This window comes from Bidens hawaiensis, unplaced genomic scaffold (genome assembly GCF_021521415.1).
Source record: "Bidens hawaiensis isolate Kalapana, Puna unplaced genomic scaffold, B.hawaiensis_p1.1 tig00011236_1, whole genome shotgun sequence".
Classification (NCBI taxonomy): Eukaryota; Viridiplantae; Streptophyta; class Magnoliopsida; order Asterales; family Asteraceae; genus Bidens; species Bidens hawaiensis.
The window spans coordinates 59,132-66,234 of NW_027491876.1; positions in this window are offsets into that span (position 1 = coordinate 59,132).

A 7,103-nucleotide genomic window follows, 5' to 3' on the forward strand; every position below is an offset into this window, starting at 1 on the left:
TACAACAATCATAATTAAATGACATAATTAACCTCATTGAAGGTTAATTAACTTGTAAATGTTAAATTGTATTTAGCCATCTTCTACTATAATGATAAAAAAAGACTAATTGCACTATAGCTAAGTTAATTTAAGTCTATTATAGAATAAGTAACACGAGGTAAGATTATAACATGAATTTTCTGCATTGTTTATGAAAGTTTTCTGCTCCAATGTTAAATCATATAAATAACTTCATTCTAGGTTAATTAACTTATTAATGTTAAATTGTATGATTTAAATAAAATAAGCAACTAACAGATTATCCTGATGATAATTTGATTATGAGATTATGTTTGAAAAGATTTAGTTAAATAATTGGAATGCAGACTTGGCTTGAAACATTTGTAACCATAACAAAGAAACTAAAAACACGGTGATATAAATTCTCAGTTTTTATTACAGAAGTGTGTAAATCAATAACTATGTTTAGATAGAAAAAATCTATGAAATAAACAAAACAATTTAGTGTAAAATATTATAGAATCAATTAACGAAATTAGAAAACAAATATCAAATTCGAATATTTCAACAGTCAATCTAATCAATTTAAGAGCCTTCAATCGATGAATGAAATTCAAAAAAAGATTTCGGTGTTTTAAGAACTCGTGGACTTCCTATCCGTTATCAGATAGATTAGTAATTTTAGAGTTAGGTTTTGAGGGTGGGAGGAAGAAGAATTGGGGCAGATGAACGATGGAATGAAGGAGAGGTTATAACCCGGATTATAACCCATTTTTTTAAAACGGTACCCAAACCCACGGATAAAACCTATGACCCGTGAAATTAAAAAGAGGGATTGAAAGAGAAGTCAGAATTCACGAATGAAGCAATGTGGTGGCACTAGGGGGGAGCGACGTGAGGCCTCCAAATATTGGCAATTAAATAGATATACATACATATATATATATACATATATATATGGTTATGATAAAATAAAAACCCACTTGAGCCGAGGAAACTCAAATGAATTCATTCTATAATTTCAATTTAAGTTTGAATCTTGCGATCCACAATTAAAGTTAATAAAAATGTAATGATAAAAATAACATTCTCTCTCCAGAAAGATACATGTAAAAGTTTGTAAAAAATATCAAAACATTTATTTTTTTATGTTTTTTGTTAAATGTAACCGCATATAATATATATGTAAAAAAACAAAAAAAGCGATGCTACATAGGATTTTCACGAGTTTTCTCACTTCAAATGGGTTTTCATTATTTACATTGCGCAATGAACATATATATATATATATATATATATATATATAGGGGTGTGATTTAGAGAGAACTACTAAAAATTATTTTTAACTTTTTAAAAAAATAATATTTTACGATTTTTTTTCTTTCTCCTTCTAATAAAATGATATTGTTCCTAAACAAAATTGGCGATGTAATACATATGTGCATTAATGTGTATTGCATATATATGCAATAGTGTTTTATTGCATATAATACAACACAAATGCATTATATAATACACACTACTGAATAAATGCAAATACAACACTAATAATTGGATGCAAAACACACTATCACATATATGTAATACAACACTAATGTATATATGCACTATATCGATTTTTTTTATATTTGTATATAATATAACACTATTTTAAATATATAATACAAACAACTGTATATATATGTTATTCAACATTATTTCAAATATCAAAATACACACTATTGCACATATGCATTGTATTGCATATATGCATTACAACGAGTTTTTTTTTATTTTTAGTTTTTTATATTTTTTTTTGTGGTGAAGAAAAACAACATATAAGAAGGATGAAAGAAAAAAAATTAATATTTTTTTAATTAAATTAAAAATACTTCATTATTAGTTCTCTAGTTCTCTCTTGATCTTTTCTCTCTCTCTCTCTCTCTATATATATATATATCATTATGTATTGTGAAATTGACAAATAAATACAAGTAATTTTGTGTCATTTGGCCATGAATAAACAAACACAATTGATGGCTACTAAAATTCCGTATGATCTAATACAATGAGATTATGATGGACCTCTCTGAATGCAGTAAATAAACAACTAGACAATCAACACAACATCATTCAATTGACAAATAACACAATAACATGATGTGAACTTTGAGATATAAAAGATAAATAATATATTTTGTTGGTACGCATAAAGCCCCCAAAAAGTAAAATTTAAAATTGGGATTTAGTGATTTACTAACATTTCTTATTAAGAGAAAAAATTAATAAGATAAGAAGAATGCGAAATTTAACGTGATGACTAGTCCGACACAAAAAAGACCTACAAACTTGATATAATAAACTAGAAACAAAACCAAGAACAACCGAACTGGAATACAATAAACGGAATTACAAAAGTCAAGTTATGAATTAAACAAGTTTTAAGCGAGCTTATACGGGTCAAAATCCAAACAGTGAATTGGGGTTCGGGTTTTTGTCCAGCATTTGCAAAACGTGAAAACAAAGCTAAAACTCTTCTGGAGCAAAAGATAGTTTTGACCAGAAGATGTAGTAATTGACAAAGCTAGTTTCGCTTAAATAAAACCCTAAACGGGTTGGATAGAATTTGACCAACAAAGCCCTATTAAACTGTAAAAATGATTGAGAACTTTTGAAAGTTAGATGAAAACAAACATTTTTTTTGTTAGTGCATGATTTGTTGTCTGTAGCTAATTGAATAGGCTAGGGGTAGTTTAGTCATTATGCTACAATATAAAATGGCCCATTAGCTATGGATTGTATAGTGAATGGGGTCCATTTGTTAGACTAGCCTCCCCATTCGTTAAGTTAGGAGCTCATATGCTAAGGGTGTAGCATATAAGGCCCATTCGTTACTAGAGAGAGCCCATTTGCTATGGAATGTAGCGAATGGGAGGTCATTCATTAACGAGATCATCCTATTCGTTAGTGACGTTAACGAATGGGGCTTGGGCCTATAAATAGGTAGATCCTGTTCTTTTGGACATAGAATTTTGGCCTTATTCTTTAAAGAGTAATGTTGTGCTGCCGAAATATATCTAGAATGAAAGGCCGCCTCGAGGTGCACATCGAAGAGATTCGAGCTTAAGCGTATGTATGTATGCATGTATGAATCTGTAATAATTTGGTTATTATCAATATACGAATAATCATTTGATCGATTATCGTTTTATGTTATTTATCGTCTCGTGTCATCTATCGTACGTATCATGTTATGCGATTAGATCATGCTAGATGAATAAACGATTTCCTTAATTGATATTAGAGCAGGAATTTCTCTTGATACGTACCAGTTTCTATATGAATTCTGATCCAAGACGTATCGTTGTGTTCTTCGTGTTAAAGTTACTGTTTGATGAAATTGGGATTAAATTAGTGGATGAATGTTGAAATTAATGATAGATTCATGTTCATGGATGAAATCTGAGTGTTCATGTGAAATTTGGTGGATTAATATGGTGATTTGAGTGAGATTTGATGTTTTCCACTATTGGTGGCCATGAAAAGTGAGGGTTTATGAGTTTTTCGGTGTGAATAACCGTTTTTCGGCCACCGTAACTGCTTTTTACGGAGAAATACGTTTTTCTGGTGCTACAGTAACTACTCCAACCTATCATCCGTTCCTTTTCACTTCAACTTGCTTATGCGCTACTGGGCCTTGGCCATTCATTAAAGTTTCCTACCATTCACTAGTTTGTTAAACGAATATGAACTAACGAATGAGACCCCATTCGTTTAAATGACTAGCGAATGAGAACAATGTTAATGAATATGAATCTTTTTAGCAAATGTGGTTAATATTATAGCGAATGAGGGTGTGTTATGTGCATACCACATGGAAGATGGGTGTCCCCGATTAAAAATAAAAAAAAAAACAAGTATTTTATGTAAATTTTCTTGATCAATTTTTTTTGGGATATTTCTAATAAGTCGGACATTCGTTTTGAAAATTATGGCGATAATATTTTCCGGCCGGGAATGATTAATTTAAAGCGGAGTTTACTAGGGATTTTTTATGGTTGTTCAAGACCTTGCCGAATTAGTCTAGAATAAGGGGAGAAAAATTTCAAGGAGCTTATTTGACCAGTATCTTCCTATGATTGCAGGGATTTCTTGAAAAGTTACTACAATTCAGGTGGTAATACATTGTTCTAAAGCTACGTTTGACTGAGTTCAAGATTGTAATTATTCTTTGATTTTTGATTGATTTGTTCGAGATTAAAACCTGATTATGTAGGCTACGAGTGTCTATTTGTTTACTTCTTTTTGAAGGATTTAACTCCTGACAATGTTGGCTACGAGTATTCGACGGATTACTTATGTTGAATGAGAAAATTCTTGAACGGGTTGATCTTATTGAGGAATATATGAGTCTTGTAAGTGGATTAAAGAATTAGATTGTTCAGAATTAACTAATGGAGGTTGGATCTCTGTATCATATGCCCAAAACAATAGTGTATTCAAGCGGATGGGATGTAGAAGAGCTGCAAAGTTTGATATTATGTGATAGACGCTATCAAGAGAGGGATAACCGAATTGAAATATTTTGAATGATCGGGTTGTTCATGAAGATGTGTGACGAATGTAAAGATATTTTTACTTTACTGGTGCTGATGGATAGCTGATGACTTGCTATTGATTGTTGAATTATTGATCCATGTCATCCAGTTCGATGATCGGAATTATCACCTAGAGATGCTTATATGTGGGGAGATTTGATATGAGAAGCTTCGAGTTATTGGTTCGCGTAAAAGACGAGAGATTTTTCTGTGTTCATAAGCCTGAGAATCATCAGTCAAGGGGGTGTTGTTTATTGGGACCGATGATTTTTAATTTTAAGTAATCGACAGCTATGGAAGAGGGGGAGTCTGTTAGTGCATGATTTGTTGTTCGTAGCTGATCGAATAGGCTAGGGGTAGTTTAGTCATTATGCTAAAATGTAATATGGCTCATTCTCTATAGGATTGTATAGAGAATGGAGTCTATTCGTTAGGCTAGCTGCCCCATTCGTTAAGTTAGGATCTCATACGACAAGGGTATAACGTATGAGGCTCATTCGTTACTAGAGAGAGCTCATTCACTATGGAATGTAGCGAATGGAGGTCATTCGTTAACGGGATCATCTCATTGGTTAGTGATGTTAACTAATGTGGCTTGGGCCTATAAATAAGAAGATCATGTTCATTTGTGCTTAGATTTTTGGCCTTATTCTTCAACGAGTATCGTTACCATGCCGAAATCTCTCTAGAATGATAGGTCGCCTCAAGGTGCACATCTAGGCGGATCGAGCTTAACTATACGTATGTATGCATGTATGGCATATCTTGTAATCATTCGGTTAATATAAATATATGAACAATCATTCGGCTCGATTATCATTCTATTTATCGTATCATTTCGTCTATTTGTACATGTCATGTTATGCAATTGGATCCTATTAGGGGAATAAACAGTTACCTGAATTTTCATGAAGACTACTTGCCTAGAAAACGATGGATATGGAAGAAGAGTGAAAAGAATAGTCTTGGACTTTCAAAAGTCAACACCGGAAGAGTTCTTTAAAATTAACACACAAAATCAACGGAAATTGAGTTAGGGTAAATTTTTAACAAAAGTTAAGGATGGTATATAGGAGGAATTGACTTACTGATCAAGAATTTGATATTAGTTGCAAAAATTACCAAAATAGAAAGAAATCACCTTAATAAAGAAATTAGCACAATTTATTGTTTTTCACTCAAAGAAATCGTTGTAATATGCTTTGGCATGATGCCAAGGAATATTCTAGTTATTTTGAAAGGAAATTACACGAAATCGAGCTTCAAAAATTGTAAATACGTAATAATCGTACAGATCTAATCAATATAGATAATCGGATTAGATCTAATACCTTAGGATCTAGTTTATGATATGTTCTTAATTATAGATATATTATAATAATAACTGTAATAGGTATATTAGTAATACGTTAAGGAAGAATTGCGCGAGAGAGGAATTCAACAGTGGTTCTATATAATTAACTCAAAACTTAAATTATGAGGGCATGAGCAGCCCTTAAATAGACGACAAAGACTAATTCGGTATACATCCCGTAACGAATTGGCTCCTAGTTCGTTAACTTACAAAATAAAAGAGAGCATAACGAATCAGTGATTCGTTATGCCCCCATTCGTCAACATTCCATGACGAATGGGAATAAACATAACGAATTACAGTCCATTTGTTAAACATCCTTAACGAATGGACTATACATATAACGAATTGGCTAATTCGTTAAACATCCTTAACGAATTAGCCATACATAACGAACTAAGTATTTTTCCATAAATACCCTTAACATTATAATAATATTAAAGTACCACCGATAAGTTACAAATACTCGAGACGACAAAACCGATTTTAGCATGATCTGGCACTCGTCGTATCCACCCTTTCGTCCACCAAGGCAGTGAATAAGAACGTGTAGTAGATACTTTTCGTAGGGCACAAGTTTGCCTTATTATACATAAAACGGTCAAGGTCACCAAAATAGAACACACGATGGAATAAGCCTCAGATCAACCCCTTATCGAACTCACACGGGTTGTCCATGTTATTGAACACACGTTGTAATGATGACCGGTTTCCTGTTGATCTCAGCAACGATTTGGTTTTCATACTAAACAAACCGAGCCGAATTCCAAAACAGTCGAACGATACTAAAGTGGATCTCCGAGTTAGCTGTAACAATATAGCTTATACGAGATCGTTGTATAAAAGCTAGCATATCGTGAAACACATCCTCGTCAGCAAAATTCGTCCCAACAAAAGCACATATATTATGCTTCTTGTCGAACGAAAATAGTGGAGATACTGGCTCTTGAGGTTGTTGTATTGGTTGTTGCTCAGCCACGGGAACTTCCTGGACAACTTCGTCAGCCATAACTTAGAATACATAAACCCGAGATTTAGTAAAACGAATAGTCAAATAATATACTATAAATTATTTAAAAGGTTAATTTTGCATTTTTAGAATAATTCTAAGTGTGATTCGTTAACAAATCTTGACAGATTCGTTATAACGAATTAGGTAATTCGTTATA